The following is a 21,817-nucleotide window of genomic DNA, read 5'->3' as shown; positions in this document are numbered from 1 at the left end:
TTGTTTAGGAGAGACAGACTAAATAAAAGGGGTGGAGGGGTGTGTCTTTACGTAAAACCATGTTTAAAACCTAATATACAGGAGGATTTGCAGGAGGGGACTGTAGATACGGTCGAGACGCTGTGGATAGAAATTGCATGTGACGAAAAGGGAATAAAAAGTTAGTTTTGGGGGTATGCTACAGGCCGCCTGGTATTAATGTATCTGACGAGGATATGTTACTGAAGCAGATTGAAAGAGCAGCAGGAGTAGGAAACATAGTTGTGATGGGAGATTTTAACTATCCAGAGATAAACTGGAAAAACGATTCATGTGATACGGCTAGGGGTAATAGGTTTTTAAACACACTTAATGATAACTACTTAGTTCAACTAATTGAGGAACCCACCAGGTACAATGCAATCTTAGACCTGGTTAACAAACAATGGGGAATTAGTATCAGATATTAAAGTGGGGGAGCCCATAGGAAACAGCGACCACAATATGGTCACATTCAATATAAGTTTTCATAAACAGTCCTATACTGGCTCAACTAGGACTCTAAACTTTAGCAAAGCCAACTTTGAAATGATGAGGGAAACTTTAAGGGATATTGATTCGGAAGGTTTGTTTCTAGAAAAAAATACTACAGAGAAATGGGATGTATTAAAATCACTACTAGCTAAAAATACTCTCAAATTTATTCAGACGAGCAGCAAAAAAAGGATTAATAATAATAAACCGATGTGGCTTAATAAAAAAATAAAGGAACTTATGGGCAAGAAAAGGCGAGCATTTAAAAAATACAAATCTAATGGGAATGCGGAATCATTTCAGCACTATAAAGACTGTAACAAAATATGCAAGAAAGAAATAAGAGCGGCTAAAGTAGAAACAGAAAAACTAGTAGCTAAGGAAAGCAAATCAAATCCCAAAAATTTCTTTTAATACATTAATGTCACGATCCGGGTATCTGGACGCCATTTCTTACCTATCAGATGCCTCCTAAGGCTGGCTCAGCGCTCCAGGACCGGATCCCATCTGTTATCCTGATGTGCACATTCCCGCATCCTCTCCTGTCTCTCTGGACGCAGTCACAGTAACGCCTTATACATCTGGCATGGCGTCTCCCGCGGCCTCCGCCGCCGTCCCTGAGCTTCTGCATTCAGAGTGGCGATTACGTCAGCCGCGGCCTCCGCTGTGTCCGCGTGGTCGGATGTGCATCTGTCAGCCTGGCGTCTCCTGTCTCCGGTGGCCGGCGCCGCCATTACTGTTTTCCAGACCACATGGATTACAATCCAAACTTCCCTCCAAGTGTCTGCATGGGCGCAGCCATCTTGGATTCTGTCAGCTGATCATTCCTACCAATCCGTTGTCAGTATTATTAATTTGCATAATTGCCTAGCCAATGCCTTCCTTGCTGCAGGTATAAATAGGTTGTGCCTGAGCAAGGAAGGCGTCAGTGCTTTGGTTGTCAAACCTAGTTCCAGTTTGTCTCTCTTCTGTGAATGTCTTCCAGGTTCCAGCTCCTGTCTCCAGACTTCTGCTATAGAGACCCGCACCAGCATTCCATCTGCGGTGTAGCCTGACTCTCCGATCCATTCTGGACTCACCTGTTTCCAGCTACAACATCACCTGCTTCCAGCTTAGCTTCCAGCAGTGTACAGCTTCTCTTAAAGGGCCGGTGTCCTTTCTGCAGTTTACCACTCTCCACCGGTATTATTATTTCTCCGCTCTCAAATTCTACATTTCATCTACATTGCATCGCTCTCAAGCTTTATTTATTATTTAACTGGTTCCAGCCAGTATCCACTCCGTGCCAACACCTGTCTGGTTCTAACCAGTACCCACAGCAGCATTTTATCTACAGCAGTCCAGCTTTCCCTGGAACACCAGCTGGTACGACCCTGGGCTTTCCTCATTGCTACAGTTGAGCCTGGTAAGGACTTTCCAACTTGCAGATAATAAGAACTGTCTCATACCACCAGAGCTCTGTGGCCCCTGCCACCCTGTAGTACCCAGGAACTGTATTATTATTTCTCTGCTGATTTTTATGTTACTTTTTACTGCTACTGTGATGCATGGAGTTTGTCATAAATAAATATCATTGACTTTTACTCAAGTTGTCGTGGTCACGCCTTCGGGCGGTTTCTCTTCATGTTACTTACATGTCCAGGGGTCTGATACAACCTCCCAGGTTCCGGTACATCTCAGCCCCTACAACTGAGGCTGCCTTCCGTCAGCTCAGGCCCTCAGTTGTGACAGTAAGCACTGACCAAATGAATCCAGCCGGAGACCAGGATCAAGCGGCCAGGCCGATGCAAGAACTGGCAGCCCGACTTGAACATCAGGAGGCTGCACAGGGCCACATCATCCGCTGTCTCCAGGATCTCTCTACTCGGCTGGATGGGTTTCAGACAACTCTCCGTGGATCAGGCGCATCTGGGGCGTCAACCACAGTGACTCCAACTATAACCCCACCCACCTTACCCGTTTCTGCTCCACGTCTTCATCTTCCAACGCCAGCAAAATTTGACGGATCTCCAAGATTCTGCAGGGGATTTCTCAACCAGTGTGAGATTCAGTTTGAGCTACAACCTGGCAATTTTCCCAGTGACCGTACAAAAATTGCCTACATCATCTCACTTCTCAGTGGCTCAGCCCTTGACTGGGCATCACCGTTATGGGAGAGGTCCGACACCCTGCTATCTTCTTACACTGCATTTGTGTCAACATTCAGGCGCATCTTCGACGAGCAAGGCCGGGTAACTTCAGCTTCGTCTGAGATTCTCAGTTTACGCCAGGGATCACATACTGTAGGACAATATCTTATACAGTTCCAGATCCTGGCATCTGAACTGGCATGGAACGACGAGGCCCTGTATGCTGCATTCTGGCATGGTTTATCCGAGCGTATTAAAGATGAGTTAGCTACCAGAGACTTACCCTCCAAGTTAGATGAGCTAATCTCACTTTGTACAAAAGTTGACTTACGTTTCAGAGAGAGAGCAACTGAGCGTGGAAGATAATCTGCTCCAAAATCTTCTGCTCCTCCTCCTCGCCAACTGTCACCAACTAAAGATGAACCCATGCAAATTGGCCGTTCCCGTTTAACTCCTGCTGAGCGCCGAAGACGTCTCTCCGAGTCTCTCTGTCTTTATTGTGCAGCTCCGTCTCACACCATTAATGCCTGTCCCAAACGTCCGGGACTCCAAGTCCTAGCTCGTCAAGGAGAGGGCCGGCTAGGAGTAATGATCTCCTCTCCATCTCCTCAAGATTGTAATCTCCCAGTCTCGCTTCAAGTTGCTCAACGTTATCAGAACGTCATTGCCCTCCTGGATTCCGGAGCAGCTGGGAACTTTATTACCGAAGCCTATGTTAAACGGTGGTCCCTACCCACCGAGAGACTTCCTTCCTCCTTTTCCTTAACTGCCGTGGATGGCAGTAAAATTTTTGATACAATTATTGCTCTAAGGACTCTACCAGTTCGTCTGAGAGTGGGAGTTCTTCATTCCGAACTTATTTCACTTTTAGTGATTCCAAGAGCCACACATCCTGTGGTCCTGGGCCTTCCATGGCTCCGTCTTCACAATCCTACAATTGATTGGACGACGACGCAAATCCTGGCATGGGGTCCCTCCTGTGCTGAGACATGTTTGTTTAAAGTGTTGCCTGTCTGTTCTTCCTCCCCCAGGTCGTCTGATGTTCCACCTCCTCCATATCAAGATTTCACGGATGTGTTCAGTAAAGCTTCTGCTGATATCCTTCCTCCTCATAGAGAATGGGACTGCCCGATTGATCTCGTTCCAGGGAAGGTTCCACCTCGAGGCCGAACTTATCCGTTGTCTCTGCCCGAGACGCATTCTATGGAGGAATACATTAAAGAGAACCTAGCAAAGGGGTTCATTCGACCTTCTTCTTCTCCAGCCGGCGCAGGCTTCTTTTTTGTAAAAAAGAAAGATGGTGGTCTGCGGCCGTGCATCGACTACAGAGGTTTGAACGACATTACCATTAAGAACCGCTATCCTTTACCCCTGATTACTGAGCTCTTTGACAGAGTTAGCGGAGCTACCATCTTTACAAAGCTGGACTTGAGAGGTGCATACAATCTCATCCGGATCCGTGAGGGTGACGAGTGGAAGACCGCATTTAACACCCGTGACGGTCATTATGAGTACCTCGTCATGCCCTTCGGATTGAGCAATGCTCCAGCTGTCTTCCAGCATTTCGTCAATGAGATCTTCAGAGACATTCTATACCGTCATGTCGTGGTCTATCTAGACGATATCCTCATTTTTGCCAACAATTTAGAGGAACATCGTTTTTGGGTAAAGGAGGTTCTGTCCCGTCTCCGTGTCAATCATCTCTATTGCAAATTAGAGAAATGCGTCTTTGAAGTCAAGTCCATTCCGTTTCTAGGGTACATTGTGTCCGGTTCCGGACTAGAGATGGATCCTGAGAAACTACAAGCAATCCAGAATTGGCCGGTATCCTTAACCCTCAAAGGGGTCCAGAGGTTCTTAGGGTTCGCCAATTATTACCGAAAGTTTATACGAGACTTTTCCACCATTGTGGCGCCTATTACTGCTTTCACCAAGAAGGGTGCTAACCCGTCCAAGTGGTCTGAAGAAGCCATGCAAGCTTTTCATCTTTTAAAACAGAGGTTCATCTCTGCGCCTGTCCTGAAACAGCCTGACATCGACTCTCCTTTCATCCTAGAGGTGGATGCCTCCTCCGTTGGAGTAGGAGCGGTGTTATCTCAGAGGGCTAAAGATGGCCATTTACATCCTTGCAGTTTCTTCTCACGGAAGTTCTCCCCAGCGGAGCCAACTATGCCATTGGCGACCAGGAGTTGCTAGCCATCAAGCTCGCTCTAGAGGAGTGGAGATATCTGTTGGAGGGAGCTTCTCATTCAATCACCATCCTTACAGACCACAAGAACCTTCTATATCTGAAAGGCGCACAATGTCTCAACCCTCGTCAGGCCAGATGGGCACTTTTCTTTTCCAGGTTCGACTTTAAACTCCAGTTCTGTCCGGGCTCTCAGAATCGCAAGGCCGATGCCCTTTCCCGCTCATGGGAGCAAGAAAATGAGTCAGAGTCTTCAGACAAGCATCCTATTATAAATCCGTTGGCATTCTCCACGGTAGGGATGGACTCTACGCCCCCATCAGGGAAAAGTTTTGTGAAGCCGACGCTAAGGAAGAAGCTCATGCATTGGGCCCATGCTTCCCGCTTTGCCGGACATACAGGTATCCAAAAAACCCTGGAGTTTATCTCTAGGTCTTATTGGTGGCCAACTCTGAAAAAGGACGTTTTGGAGTTTATTGCATCTTGCCCAAAGTGTGTTCAACATAAAGTATCCCGCCAGTCGCCTGCGGGGCAACTGGTTCCACTATCTGTTCCCCGTCGACCATGGACCCATTTGTCGATGGATTTTATTACAGATTTGCCCATGTGCAACAAGTTTAATACCATCTGGGTGGTAGTTGACCGGTTCACCAAGATGGCACACTTCATTCCTCTCACCGGTCTTCCGTCAGCTTCCCAGTTGGCTCAAGTATTCATACAAGAGATCTTTCGACTCCACGGTCTTCCAGAAGAAATTATCTCAGATCGAGGAGTTCAATTCACAGCCAAATTCTGGCGAAGTTTATGTCAAGCCCTCCAAGTCAAGCTAAAGTTTTCCACGGCTTACCATCCTCAGACCAATGGTCAAACTGAGAGGGTGAATCAGGACTTGGAGTCCTTCCTCCGCATCTATGTGTCCTCCTCTCAAGATGACTGGGTTCAATTACTTCCCTGGGCCGAGTTCTGTCATAACAACCAGTATCATTCTTCATCTTCTTCAACACCATTCTTCACCAACTTTGGACTCCACCCTAAAGTCCCTGAGTTCCAACCGCTTCCAGCAACTTCTGTTCCCGCAGTGGATATCACCGTGCATCAGTTTGCCAATATCTGGAAGAGTGTACGATCAGCTCTGCTCAAGGCATCGTTCAGGTACAAGAAGTTTGCGGATAAGAAGCGTCGAGCAGTTCCTGCTCTCAAGGTGGGTGATCGGGTATGGTTATCCACGAAGAATTTGAGGTTAAGAGTTCCCAGTATGAAGTTTGCACCTCGCTACATCGGTCCTTTTAAAATTGATCAAGTCATCAATCCTGTTGCTTACAGACTCCAGTTGCCTCCCTTCTTAAAGATACCCAGGACATTCCATGTTTCCCTGTTGAAACCGCTAATCTTGAATCGGTTTCATTCCTCACTTCCTCCAACTCCGAAAGTCCAAACTCAACGAGGCGTTGAGTATGAAGTAGCCAAGATCCTGGACTCACGTCACCGTTACGGTCAACTTCAGTATCTTATTGACTGGAAGGGTTATGGCCCTGAGGAACGTTCATGGACCAATGCTTCTGATGTCCATGCTCCTGCCTTGGTCCGGAGATTCCATTCCAAGTTTCCTCAAAAGCCAAAGAAGTGTCCTGGGGCCACTCCTAAAGGGGGGGGTGCTGTCACGATCCGGGTATCTGGACGCCATTTCTTACCTATCAGATGCCTCCTAAGGCTGGCTCAGCGCTCCAGGACCGGATCCCATCTGTTATCCTGATGTGCACATTCCCGCATCCTCTCCTGTCTCTCTGGACGCAGTCACAGTAACGCCTTATACATCTGGCATGGCGTCTCCCGCGGCCTCCGCCGCCGTCCCTGAGCTTCTGCATTCAGAGTGGCGATTACGTCAGCCGCGGCCTCCGCTGTGTCCGCGTGGTCGGATGTGCATCTGTCAGCCTGGCGTCTCCTGTCTCCGGTGGCCGGCGCCGCCATTACTGTTTTCCAGACCACATGGATTACAATCCAAACTTCCCTCCAAGTGTCTGCATGGGCGCAGCCATCTTGGATTCTGTCAGCTGATCATTCCTACCAATCCGTTGTCAGTATTATTAATTTGCATAATTGCCTAGCCAATGCCTTCCTTGCTGCAGGTATAAATAGGTTGTGCCTGAGCAAGGAAGGCGTCAGTGCTTTGGTTGTCAAACCTAGTTCCAGTTTGTCTCTCTTCTGTGAATGTCTTCCAGGTTCCAGCTCCTGTCTCCAGACTTCTGCTATAGAGACCCGCACCAGCATTCCATCTGCGGTGTAGCCTGACTCTCCGATCCATTCTGGACTCACCTGTTTCCAGCTACAACATCACCTGCTTCCAGCTTAGCTTCCAGCAGTGTACAGCTTCTCTTAAAGGGCCGGTGTCCTTTCTGCAGTTTACCACTCTCCACCGGTATTATTATTTCTCCGCTCTCAAATTCTACATTTCATCTACATTGCATCGCTCTCAAGCTTTATTTATTATTTAACTGGTTCCAGCCAGTATCCACTCCGTGCCAACACCTGTCTGGTTCTAACCAGTACCCACAGCAGCATTTTATCTACAGCAGTCCAGCTTTCCCTGGAAAACCAGCTGGTACGACCCTGGGCTTTCCTCATTGCTACAGTTGAGCCTGGTAAGGACTTTCCAACTTGCAGATAATAAGAACTGTCTCATACCACCAGAGCTCTGTGGCCCCTGCCACCCTGTAGTACCCAGGAACTGTATTATTATTTCTCTGCTGATTTTTATGTTACTTTTTACTGCTACTGTGATGCATGGAGTTTGTCATAAATAAATATCATTGACTTTTACTCAAGTTGTCGTGGTCACGCCTTCGGGCGGTTTCTCTTCATGTTACTTACATGTCCAGGGGTCTGATACAACCTCCCAGGTTCCGGTACATCTCAGCCCCTACAACTGAGGCTGCCTTCCGTCAGCTCAGGCCCTCAGTTGTGACAATTAATAGCAGGAGATTAAAGAAGGAGAGTATAGGCCCTGTAAAAGACAAGTTGGGAGTCTTAATAAAAAATGATAATGACATAGCGGACATACTTAATGAATTTTTTTCAACAGTATTTACTAAAGAGGACCCAATTCAGGGACTGACACACAATCTCAATAATGAGAATATCCCACTGATAGGTACTTATTTAAGTGAGGAGGTAGTCTGTGACCGATTAAAACATTTAAAGATTAATAAATCACCAGGGCCCGATGGAATTCACCCAAGGGTTCTAATGGAGCTTCACTCTGAACTGGCAAAACCGCTATTTTTGATCTTTAAGGATTCAGTTATATCAGGTATGGTTCCCAAAGACTGGCGTATAGCGGAAGTAGTGCCTATATTCAAAAAGGGAAGTAAAGCGGAACCGGGTAACTATAGACCAGTACGTCTTACATCTATAGTGGGGAAAGTACTGGAAGGTATTCTAAGGGATAGTATTCAGAAGTTCCTTGAAGCCAATAAAATCATTAAAAAGAATCAACATGGATTTGTGAAGGACAGATCCATTCAAACCAACTTACTTGGTTTTTACGAAACAGTAAGTGCAAACCTTGATCAGGGTAAAGACGTGGATGTAATCTTTTTATACTTTGCCAAAGCTTTCGACACATGCGACTTATCTATAAGCTACAAGAATTAGGGCTAGGAGGCACTATATGCACTTGGGTCAAGAATTGGTTAGATAACAGAGAGCAGCGCGTTGTGGTTAATGGATCTTTCTCAAATTGGACTGAAGTGCTAAGTGGAGTGCCACAAGGCTCGGTATTAGGACCGCTATTGTTCAACATTTTCATTAAATACCTAACAGAAGATCTTGAGAGCATGGTGTCAATTTTTGCAGATGATACCAAATCGTGTAAGGCTATAAATACAGAGGAGGATGCCGAGTCTCTTCAGAACGACTTAGTTAAATTAGAAGCATGGGCAGCCAAATGGAGAATGCGCTTCAACACAGACAAGTGTAAGGTAATGCACTGTGGTAGCAAGAACAAAAATAACACCTACAAACTGAATGGGGTAACATTAGGGGATACTGTACTGGAAAAAGACTTAGGGGTGCTCATAGATAGCAAACTAAGCAGTAGTACACAAAGTAGGATGGCAGCAAAAAAGGCTAATAAGATACTAGCATGCATAAAACGGGGAATTGATGCTAGGGATGAGAGTGTTATACTCCCGTTATATAAATCACTAGTCAGGCCATACCTTGAATACTGTGTACAATTCTGGGCACCGTACTACAAAAAGTATATCCTGGAGCTAGAAAAGGTTCAGAGGAGGGCGACCAAACTAATTAAGGGCATGGAGACGATGGAATACAAGGAAAGGCTTGAAAGACTAGGCATGTTTACATTGGAAAAGCGGAGACTAAGAGGGGATATGATCAACATCTACAAATATATAAGGGGACAATACACAGAGCTTGCGCAGGACCTGTTTTTGGTAAGATCAACACATAGGACACGTGGACACTCGCTCAGGTTAGAGGAGAGGAGATTCCGCACAAAGGCATTTTCACAGTAAAGACAATACGTGTTTGGAATTCCCTGCCTGAGGGAGTTGTAATAGCGGAATCTGTCAACACCTTTAAGAATGGGTTAGATAAATTCCTAATGGATAAGGATATCCAGGGGTATGGTGCATAGTCATGCATTATAGTTACTACAAAAAGGGATAAAATGCAACGGCTGACATCAGCATCAGTCAGAAATTTTAGTCAAATCATCATGCATAGGAGACCACAAATAGGTAGAACTCGATGGACAATTGTCTTTTTTCAACCTCGGATACTATGTACTATGTTACTATGTAACTATGTCTGACAATATTACAAGCTCACCAAACAGCAACATCAACAAATTACATGTGTTACTATTTGTACCTTCCTGGATAACAGCTTTCCAGGTAAGAAAATCCCATACCTCTATTTGGGGTGTAGTATTGTATGCCGGCGGCCGGGCTCCCGGCGGCCAGCATGCTGGCGCCGGAATCCCGACCGCCGGCATACCGACAGCGTGGCGAGCGCAAATTAGCTCCTTGTTGGCTCGCTGCGCTCGCCACGCTGCGGGCACGGCGGCGCGCCACTCTATTTATTCTCCCTCCAGGGGGGTCGTGGACCCCCAAGAGGGAGATAAAGTGTCGGTATGCCGGCTGTGCGCCAGGATTCCGACAGCTGGCAAACTGAAGACCACCCCTCTATTTGATGACATACATCCATTTCTACCTCTGCACAAGTATGTACACTGGCTTTTTTTGTGCAGGGCAAGATAGGCCATAGATGTTTCCAGAGCAGGACCCAAGGAGTATATGTGGTGCTTGTAGAGTAAGTAGACACAAACTACAGTATGAATATTACTATGACATTTTGAATACTACTACTTGTTAAATGTTTATAAGGTTTCACATTTTCCTGGAACAGTATGAAAAAGAGAACTAGTTTATGAAGAGGACATTAATAATCACAAGCTAAACAAGATACGCCGCCCTGAGTCACGCTTAGCTCTACCCCAGGTCATGTGAAGATCTGCCCATTAAAACCCCCCACACTCGGCAACTGAGTTGGCACGGCAGCCAGGCACTGGAAATATGGTAAAAGTCAGAAAAGTCAGTAGTGCATATAGAGCTGCAGAGGCTGAGCTGCCTAGCACAGGAGTGGAGGCATCTGTTACCCAGTGAGATGCTGTGTTACCGGCCGTGAGGAGAAACCAACATGCATAACCAAAGCACCTCCCACAGGTCACTGTAATGTCTGCCACCTGTGTATGTGTGTATACCATAAGATAACAGAGTACACCTCGCTAGTCATCAACCAACTAGTTTGCTGTAGGCCTCCCAGATAAATGCCCGAAACAGGTTTAAATACATCAGACACCTCTAAAGGCCCGTACACACTGGCCGATATATCTGACGTTCTCTTGAACGGCTGATATATCGCGGGTCCGTCGGCCAGTGTGTGTACGGCCGATACGTCTGTGATCTCCGTCGTTCACAGACGTATCGCGTCGGCCCCGCAGCACAGCCGGCGGCCATATATCTAACGATATATTGGCGCCTTGCTGTGTGTGTACGTCGGTCGGCCGACCGCCCGTACACATGCTGCGGCGGCCGGCGGTGATTGACAGCTGAACTGGGCGGGCGTGTGTACACGCCGGCCCAGTTCATGACGTCAGTCCCCGACGGATCGGGCAGTGTGTATGCACAGCACACTGCCCGATCCGGCCATAGATATATCTGTTGATCAATTGATCTGCAGATATATCTTTCCAGTGTGTACCCACCTTAACTCACCCAGATTGACAGACAGGTGACACTCCTATCGTGTCTTGGTACAGACTGAGCAATATGTCATCTGATCTGGTGGATCAAACCGACTTATCACTCAGTTTGTTGCAGTGTGTATGCCAGATATGCAGGTGCCTGCAGTCAGAGCCGGCCCTAACCATTATGATGCCCTAGGCAAGATTTTGGCTAGTGCCCCCTAGCACCACTGCTAGTTCAGCCTATGACCCTGCATCACTTTCCCAGCACCATCATCCCTCTCCCACAGAGGTCCGTATTTTGGTGTTCCTACTACCTATGTTTTAAATAGGAACAGTGCGCCCAAAAAGGGGTGTGTTTTTGCTGGGAAGGGGCATGGCCACGCAATAGTACCACCAATTGAAATTACGCTACGCAGTACTGCAACTTTATTATCACACTGAATTGCTCCTTATGCACATTACACCACACCATATTGCTCTTTTTTTCACATTAGACCATACAGTAGTGCCCTAGTTTCTATATGTACACAGTAGAGCACCTTATACACATAATGCCACACATTAGTAATGAATTTATACACATAATACCACACAGTAATGCCCCTTACACATATAACACACATTATTAAAGTCCTTATAAACATAATGCGCCTTACACATTATGGCAACCTTTATTAATGCCCTTTTACACATAATGTCCCTTACACATATGCTGCACATTATTAATGCCCTTATACACATAATGACACACATAGTGCCCCTTACACATTTGCTGCACATTATTAGTGCCCCTATACACATAATGACACACATACAGTAGTAGCCTGTAACACATAGACCATACAGTAGTGCCCTAGTTTCTATATGTAACACCACACAGTAGAGCCCCTTATACACATTATGCCACAGTAGAGCCACTTATACACGTTATGCCACAGCAGAGCCCATTATACACTTTACACCACAAAGAGCCATTTATATATGTTATGTTGCAGCTTCTAATGCAGAGAGAGGTGCTGCAGCATCAATGTAGAGAGAGGTTCTGCAGCAGCCAGGGAGAGAGAGATGCTACAACAGTCGAGGCAGAGAGAAGTCTGCAGCAGCAGAGGCAGAAAGTGGTGCTGCAGCAGCTGGGGCAGAAAGAGGCGCTGCTGCATCCGAGGCAGAGTGAGGTGCTGCAGCAGTGAGGGATGCAGGACAAAAGTAACCCAGCTGCACAGCTACAAGCAGACAGTGAGACATATAAAGAGGGAGGCAGAGCTCCGGCATGTGCTGGATGTCAGTGTCTTCTGCTGTCAACACTGGCCTGACCTGTTCACCACCTAGTCTCTGAGTCAGTGTGCGCCCTCTAACTTTTTTTTGGCTCCCGGAGCTCGCGCTCCACTGGAGCCACCTTCGCTACACCCCTGGCTGGGCAGTGGCAAACGCAGGATTTCTAGAGGGGGGTTTCCAAATGCAGTCCACGCTCTCCCACTCTGCGGAACATTGGAGCAAGTGCGGGAGTCTGGGTGAGCGGTAGAAGTACCTATTAACGATCTTGGACATTAGTGTATATTGTATGTATACACTCTATACCGTATGGGATACAGTTTTAATATTTATAAATTGTCTCTAGTGCAGCCTTTATCACACAAATTTAAATAATTTAAACAAGTGGTCAGGAAAAGGTTAAACATACCATAATAAATAATGCACAAACATAATAGATCCAGGACTTCACTTTCTAAGAACACATTCTCCCACCTCATGGTAAGGCTCCTGTCTCTTCTTACTGACAGCTACTGTCTGGTCCAGAGCACTCATTGAGGGCTCAGATCCACACATACAGCAAACTTGGTAGAAGAAGCTGCTACCACTGGGCATGTGCGCCAGCTCTGCTCTGTCCTTTACACTGCATGTTGTGGCGGCAGCTCTAGTAATTATATTATATACTATTGTTGTCATAATTTGAACCACTTGCCAAGAGGGGGGGGGGGGGGGGGGTTCCGTGCAACCGGAACCCCCCCCTGCGTTTGCTTATGCTGGGTACACATCACTCCAGTGTGTACCCAGCTTAAGGTGCTCTTGTTAGCCATCCACACCCTGTCAGGTGCTGCAAGTTGTGGAAGATAATGCATTTGAACCAAACAACACAATAAGTACTGTAAATGTCCTTTAAATGAATATCTCTAAGCTAGGTGCCGTGCTGCACCTGTGCACAGCCCTGTCTGCAGGCTTTCCCTGGGGCCTGTCGGCTAAATCTATCTATCTATCTATCTATCTATCTATCTATCTATCTATCTATCTATCTATCTATCTATCTCTTACTAATTTTACAAAGACAGTAGTGCCATCTAATATTGTGATGTTGTGCAGGGGCTCTACACTATTCCCGGTGGATGCTGAATATTCACTTAATTGCCGTATGGCTACTGGTGCCTGACCCACGGGTAATTACAACTATAGTCAGACACCACTGCCCTACAGAGCTCGGTTCATTTCAGCCTCCGGTGGTCATCAGCTTGAGACGCAAGTGCTCAGACCTGCTAGCGCTCTCACCACCTGTCACGTCTCCCATTGCCCGGCAACTGCTCCAGCCGCAGCGCTGATTACATCACACCAAGGATTAAATTGGATGCTAAATTAATTCACTCAGGTGACATACCAGCGGATCTGGCAGACTGTGTTAAATCAGAGTGTTGCCACTGTTTCCCTATGCACGTCTGACCAAGCGACAGTGAGCTTGCCACTACCCTCCGCATCAGTCCCATACCAACTGGTACTCAGGTCATTTTTTCCCATTCTGTGCACCCAGCAACTGCGCCCTCAGGTGAGTCTGCACTGCACTTATAGCAACAGACAGCCTGGGGATTTACAGCACATCCAGGTGCATTGCTTTTGCTTGTTTCTGTGTCAGGGGTTTATGCTGGGGAGTTCAATGTAGGTATCTGCAATCTCTGGGCAGTAGCACCCCAGTTTTACCTCTTCTCACTTTTCCTTACCTTCTATTATCAGGCACTATCATTAGGATTTTTTTTCCTCTCAGCAATTCTATGGAGCCTAGTATTGGGCTTAACTGGGGAGAAGGATCTTAAAAGCAGATGCCCCTGACCTTCTTTCTGTACCCAGAAATTGGAAGTATGGATTCTCTCACATGTCATTCACTGCAAAGCACATGACATGCAGCAGTGATCCATGCCCATCTTAAGTACATCTTGCTCTCCAACTGTCACTATGACATACAGTACAATATCGATTGTCTCCTTATTAAAGGAATAGCTCACAGTGGAATACATATGATTTCCCGGCAGACGAGATGCCGGCTGTCAGTTTACCGACAGTGGCATCCTATCTGTCTAAAGCGAGGCAGCGAATCCCTTTATGGGCTTGCTGCGCTCACCACGCTTCGGGCCCAGTGGCTTGCTTTGCACGCCACAGCTTATATTCCCACTTGGTTGGACCCACCAACCGAGTGGGCATAACCCGCATTTGTCGCGATTCCGGCGTCAGTCTCCTGAACACTGGGATCCCCACAGCCAGTATAGTAACTGCATTCCCTCACAATATAGTGATATATTTGACTTTGTCACCTTACAGATTCTGTGCCATAATTGTTGATTGTTAGGTGTGACTATACCTGGAAACTGGGGCGACTGATTTTTGAAACCCAGAAATTCTCCTAATTATTACAAAAGTAATTATCATTTATTATGTTTGCCAGGGAGTGCAGAACTATCCCCATTTGGATGTTATTTGATTTTGATTTACTTTTGCTTGCCTGATTTCCTATTATCAATATCTGATCTTTAGATAATATAGATGTATTCTGACACACGGTGGGAATTACCCTTTTTTTGTGATTGTAGTGCCTGGTAGGCACGTTATATTAGTGTAAGCCAGAGGTTCTCAAACGTGGTCCTCACGGCACCCCAGCTGTCCAGGTTTTACGTACAGTACATCCATGGCTCAGCACAGATGGTTAAATTAAATTGACTAAGGTGCTAATTAAGTCACCTGTAGCCAAGCATGGACAAACTTAAAACCTGGACCTTTGGGGGCTGAGGAAAACCACTGTTGACTGAAACAGCTGTTGGGCTGCAGCTGTAAGACTGCGATTATTGGGGGTCATTCTGACCCGTTCGCACGCAGCGTTTTTTTGAGGAATGCGCAAGTGCAGCGTGCGCAGGGCGCGTGCGCGATGTTGGCCGGTGACAGGGGTTGCCGGGTTACGTCGCGGCTTCCGACGGGAGCGGTCGCAGCAGAGACCGCTAAGAAGATTGACAGCAAGGAGGCGTGAAGGAGCGGATCCGGGCCGTTGGAGAGCATTTTCGGGGGGTGGTGAGTTTAACGCAGGCGTGTCCAGGACAACGGAGGGCGGAGGAGTGACGTCAAAGCTGGGCCCATCATCGCTGAATCCATCGCACAGGGTAAGTATGTCCAGGGCTACTCTTCTTCTGCTTTAATTTTTTTTAGCTTAGCAGGGCTGCATAAGCGATCGCAGCCCTGCTAAGCTAAAATACACTCCCCCATAGGCGTGGACTATTGATCACAGCAGCAGCTAAAAGTTGCTGGCTGCGATCAACTCGGAATGACCACCATTATGGACTCTTTGAGGAATAAATGCATCACTGCTTTCATCTAAATGTGAGTGCTGGTATTATTCTTTCTGCAGCAGGGTACACTGTGTTGCACAGGAAAACATCGGGGTGTAGAGTGGATCTTGACCCAGTGGCACCAACAGACTAAAGCTTTAGGCTATCCCAGGATGCATTTGGGTCTCCTCTATAACCCCGCCTCCAGGCACTGTGAGCTCAGTTTCGAGTTAGTGCCTCTAGCTGCAGGTCACCTAAAAGGAGGGCTGCTCTGGGCAGCCCTGAATAAGCTTTTTTCTGACAGAAAATGTCTTCAAAACTGGGCTATTAGCGCTGTATGTCATTTTGACACTTCAGCGCTGCAGCTCCATTCCCACCTGAGAGGCGTCGCATACTCCCACGGCTCAGTTCCCGGGTACTTGCGAGTGGAGACGCTACGGCTTTAGGGACATGGTCGCAGACGCTCTCCTGGTTCGTGTGGCTGCTACGGGGAAGAGGTAAGAGGGTCCCCCAGGCGGGACCCGCCACTAAATTGCGTTTTTGATCACAGTCTAGGGAAATGGACTGTAACGCTGGCGTGGACATTGTCACTGAGCAGGGACCCCACTCTATCCGCCAGGGCATAGGAGTACAGGTTGGGTGTACTAATGCCCCTATTGATAAAGCTCCATAGTACCGGCGGTGAGGTCCAGCATAGGGGAGTCGGTGCTTGACCTGTAGCCTCTCCACGGCCCAGGGCGACATCTACTGCAGATTTTCCCGTCCTGGATCTTCCTCACACTTTCCCGCACTCCTTGACTGAGACGCTGGGCGCCATATTAGGAGTATAGCTGCGGTTGGTCTCTGGGACAGCAAGGCAAGGTATAACCGCCTATATACAGCGCTGTGACTTTACAAACACTTGAGTATTCTACATGTCTCTATACAAACAGCGTTAGTTAAGAAAAGGTGTACCAAATACAGAATATATTGTACGAGTATTCTGATATATACCCCTGGTCTAGGACCGCGCTGTGTTTTATATATATATATATATATATATATATATATATATTAGCTCAGTGCAGTTTTATTGTCATACTAATAATTATCTGCATTGCTAATGTGACTGTGTGTGCCTGTGCTGTGAGGTTTCACTTTCAGTGTTTCCCAGCTATCTAGCACTATATTCTGTACCCTAGGGACTAGGTGCGTCAGGGTCGTTTATATAGTGCGTCACAGTATTTACCTATTCAGTGTATTCTACTGTGTACTCAGTCACATAATACCGGATTTATTCACAGGTGTTGTGTACTGGGGACTTAGTAACATACTATCGGATTTATTCGTAGGTATTATACTCTATCTGGCTTCATCGTACTAAATCTCTCTCTGTTGCATTGTGTACAATGTCTAACAGGAAGGGCAGTAAATCTGTGGACACTCCTGCATCATGCAGAGTTAATGCGCCAAAGATTTATCAGAGGAGGAAGCTTTGTATGATGGTCTGTGTATCATGTGTCATATACCCTCCAGTCAGTCCGCAACTGCTGTATCCAATCAGGAGCCACCCTGGGCTGCGTTCTCAAGTCTGCTGTGTACTCTAGTGGAACGCCTAATGCCCCCTATGTGTCCATATGTACTATTACAGTCTTAAATAGCTCCTATGGTTAATCAGCCTTGTCTAACCAGTTGCAGCAGTTGGCTCATTCCTTGATCAGACAAAAATCTACCTCTGGTCACTCCCGTGTCACTAGGTCATCTAAGCGGACTGCTTCCTCCTCACAATCCACAAATCTCTCAGATGATTCATCTGAAGACGAGGGGGAGCATACTGTCCTGTCAGACACTGAATCAGGCATTTCTGACGAGGATTCTACAATGCAAATTGATGTCCCTGCTATAGTGGTTGCTATTAAGCAAATCTTACAAATCATTGTTGATGAGGAACCCACTACTGTCACCAAGAAAACTGACATGTTTAAACGGCAGAAGGTGGGTAAAATTCTGTTTCCCCATTCTGACCATTTGGATGACATCAGGCAGGAACCCTGGTCTAATTCAGGGAAGAAATTCCCTCTCTCTAAACGGGTCTTAGCTCGCTACCCTCTCCTTGCAGAGTTATGTAACAAGTGTGAAAATCTACCACCGGTGGATTCTCATGTCACCCGCCTAGTGGTGTCATCAACTCTGCCTATCACCACTGTCACTTCACTGAAAAAACCAACAGATAAGCGTATGGACGGATGCATGAAATCTATTTACGCACTGACAGTGCTGTACATACACCCACTATTGCTGTCTCCTGGGCTGCTAAAGGTATTGAAACATGGGTTCAGGCATTAGAGGAAGAGCTGCCCGAGGATATATCTGATAATGCCAGACAATACCTGTCTCACATCACCACTGCTTCTTATTATATTCAAGAGACGTCCTCTGAGGCGGGTGTGTTGGCGGCCAAGGAGTCGACTACGTCTGTCCTAGCTCGCTGTATTCTGTGGTTGAGGTCATGGAAGGTGGACCTGGACTCCAAAAAGACCTTGGAAGTACTCCCGTTCAAGGGAGACATATTGTTTTGGGAAGACCTAAATAAAATTGTGTCTGAACTGGAAGCTGCCAAGACTGCCTTTCTCCCAAATACTAATCCTTCTGCACAGAAGGCAAAAGGTACCACTTTTCATTCCTTTCAACCTCAAGGAAAAGCCAAAGGTCAGGCATACCCGAGACAATCTCGTGCTTCCAAAACCACTAAGCCCAAGACGAAGCAGTCCTGGGCATCCCGTCAGCCTGCTTCTAAACAAGACAAGCCTGCTGCATGACGATGCCGGCCTCCCCCTGGGAGACCCCAGGGTGGGAGGCCAACTTCTGCAGTTCACCCAGGTCTGGTTGAAGACCACTTCAGACTCATGGGTGTGAGAAGTTGTCTCTCACAGGTACGCAGTCTCTTTCAAGAGACGTCCCCCTCACCAGTTTTGCACCACAGTCATCCCTTCAGAGCCTCTAAAGGCGCAAGCTCTGCAGCAAGTTGTGAGTTATCTCCTGGATACAGGAGTGGTAGTGCCAGTACCTCTGTCCCAAAGGGGCAGTGGTTACTACTCGACCCTGTTTCTAGTCCCGAAACCCAATGGGTCCTTCCAGCCTATACTCAACCTCAAATCACTAAACAAGTTTGTGAGAGTGTTCAAGTTCCGTACGGAGACGCTACGCTCAATTGTACTGGAGATGGAACCCGGAGACTATATTGTATCCCTGGATATTCAGGATGCGTACCTACCTACATATACCTATTGCCAATTCATATCAGCAGTATCTGCGGTTTGTTATTGGCAACCTACACTATCAGTTCCAGGCTCTGCCATTTGGACTGGCTACGGCTCCTCGGATTTTCACCAAGGTCATGGCCATAATGGCGGCACATCTCCGTCACCAGGGAGTCAGGATCCTGCTGTATCTGGACGACTTGCTGATCCTGGAAAACTCCCACAATATCCTCCTCAGTCATCTACAACTGACGGTAAGCTTCCTACAAGCCCACGGGTGGCTCATCAATTGGTAGACATCCTCACTGGTCCCAGTTCAGAGCATGGTGCACCTGGAGGCACTCCTGGACACACACACAGTCAACATCTGTTCCTGTCTCCGGAGAAAGCCCTGAAGTTTCAGGACAGGATAAGATGCTTCCTTTGTCGCCCCAGAGTGTTGATACACTCGGCGATGCAAGTACTTAGCCTGATGGTGTCTGCATTCGACATGGTAGAGTACACTCAATTTCATTCCCGTCCTCTGTAGAGGTTAATTCTTTCCAAGTGAAACGGCCTACCTCATTGGATCGAATCTCACATGATTACTTTGACTCCGGAGGTTCGTCATTCGCTGACCTGGTGGCTACAAGACCAGCAACTGAGTAAGGGCCGTCCCTTTTGGATCCCCGAATGGGTCCTGCTGACGGATGCCAGTCTGCGGGGATGGGGTGCAGTGTTGGAGCGACACTCTTTCCAGGGTCATTGGACCAAGGAGGATTCTCTCCTCCCTATAAACATTCTGGAGCTGCGGGCGGTGTTCACTGCGTTAACTCTTGCCCTGCTTCTGGTAAAGAACAGGTCTGTTCAAGTACGGTCAGACAACGCCACCACAGTGGCATACATCAATCATCAAGGCGGCACTCAAAGCCGCATAACAATGTTGAAAGTGTAAAAAATCCTTTGATGGGTGGAACGCCATCCTCCAGCATATTGGCAGTGTTCATTCCGGGTGTCCTAATCTGGGAAGCAGACTTCCTCAGTCATCAGGACGTACACGCCAGAGAGTGGAGTCTTCATCCAGAAGTCTTTCAACTCCTAGTGGACACAACGTGGGGCCTACCAGATGTAAACCTGATGGCGTCTCGACACAATCACAAGGTTCCGGTCTTCGAATCAAGGACCAGGGATCCTCAAGCAGCATTTGTGGACGCACTAGCCATTCCATGGAACTTTCGGCTGCCTTACATGTTCCCTCCAGTGTCACTCCTGCTTAGGGTCCTGCAGAAGTTCAAGCAAGAAGGAGGAATACTACTACTAGTCGCACCGGGGTGGCCCCGTCGGTATTGGTTCTCAGACCTGCAGGGTCTATCGACAGAGCGTCCTCTTCTACTTCCTCAGCGACCAGACCTCCTCGTACAGGGCCCTTGTCTCTCTCCAGACCTGGCCAGACTGGCTTTGACGGCGTGGCTCTTGAGCATCACTTCTGAGGGCCAAAGGATTCTCTGAGGCGGTCATCCAAACTATGTTGAAAGCCCGCAAATCGGCATCTGCCCAGATCTATTACAGAGTCTGGAATTCTTAAGTCACCTGGTGTGCTGATAAGAACTATGATGGATACAGATTCAAAATATCCAGAATACGGGCTGGACTTAGGCCTTCGTCTGGCCTCCCTCAAGGTTCACATATCTGCCTTGTCGGTGTGGTTTCAGAGGAAAATTGCCTCTCTACCTGACGTTCATACATTCACTAAGGGTCTTTTAAGGATTCAGCCTCCCTATGTCCCTCCGTTGGCTCTATAGGATCTGTCTGTTGTCCTGAATGCCCTGCAAGAGTCTCCATTTGAACCTCTTGAGTCAGTGGACCTTAAATGGCTCACAGCCAAGGTCCACTTTCTGTTGGCTATTGCCTCTGCTAGAAGGGTGTCGGACCTAGGTGCTTTGCCCTGTCATCCATCCTTTCTAATATTACATCATGACCGGGCAGTTCTTAGAGCTCGCCCAGGTTATTTACCTAAGGTGGTGTCATCTTTTCACCTTAACCAAGAGATTGTGGTCCTGGCCTTTATCTCTTCGTATTTGTCCCCTAAAGAGCAGTATTTAGATGTCGTAAAGGCTCTCCATATATATGTGGAGAGGACTGCCTCTATCAGGAGGTCAGATACCCTTTTCGTACTGTTTGGTTTTCACAAACGTGACTGGCCTGCGAATGAGCAAACCTTGGCCAGATGGCATAGAATGGTGATTGCACAAGCTTACGCGCAGCCTGGACTCCCACCTCAAAGCCCATTCTACTCGGTCTGTTGGACCTTCTTGGGCAGCACTCCGTGGTGCGTCTGCAGAACAATTGTGCAAGGCGGTTACGTGGTCCTCAGTGAACACGTTCATTAGGTTCTATGCCTTTGATACCTCCGCCTCCCAGGATGCTTCCTTTGGACGCCAGATTTTCATACCTGCTAAGGCGCGTCCCCTCCCTTGAGGAACTGCTTTAGGACATCCCTGATGTTTTCCTGTGGAACACAGTGTACCCCGCTGCAGAAAAGGAGATTTATGGTAGACTTACCATTGTTAACTCTCTTTCTGCGAGGTACACTGGGTTCCACAGGACGCCCACCCTGACACACATAGCTTCTGTGGGTTTGTACGGCATTAGTCGCTGGTCCCTTATCCTGTCGTGAGAATTTGGTTCTATGTGGCTAACATCTGCCTTCTCTCTTACCTGCTCCTACATTGGACTGGTTAACGAAACTGAGCTCACAGTGCCTGGAGGCGGGGTTACAGAGGAGGCCCCAATGCATCCTGGGACTGCCTAAAGCTTTAGCCTGTTGGTGCCTCTGGATCAAGATCCACTCTACACCCCGATGGAACCCAGTGTACCTCGCAGAAAGAGAGTTAACAATGGTAAGTCTACCATAACTCTCGTTTTTT

Source organism: Pseudophryne corroboree, chromosome 12 (genome assembly GCF_028390025.1).
Source record: "Pseudophryne corroboree isolate aPseCor3 chromosome 12, aPseCor3.hap2, whole genome shotgun sequence".
NCBI lineage: Eukaryota > Metazoa > Chordata > Amphibia > Anura > Myobatrachidae > Pseudophryne > Pseudophryne corroboree.
The sequence above is the reverse complement of the archived record's forward strand: the minus strand, read 5'-3'. Positions refer to the sequence as shown.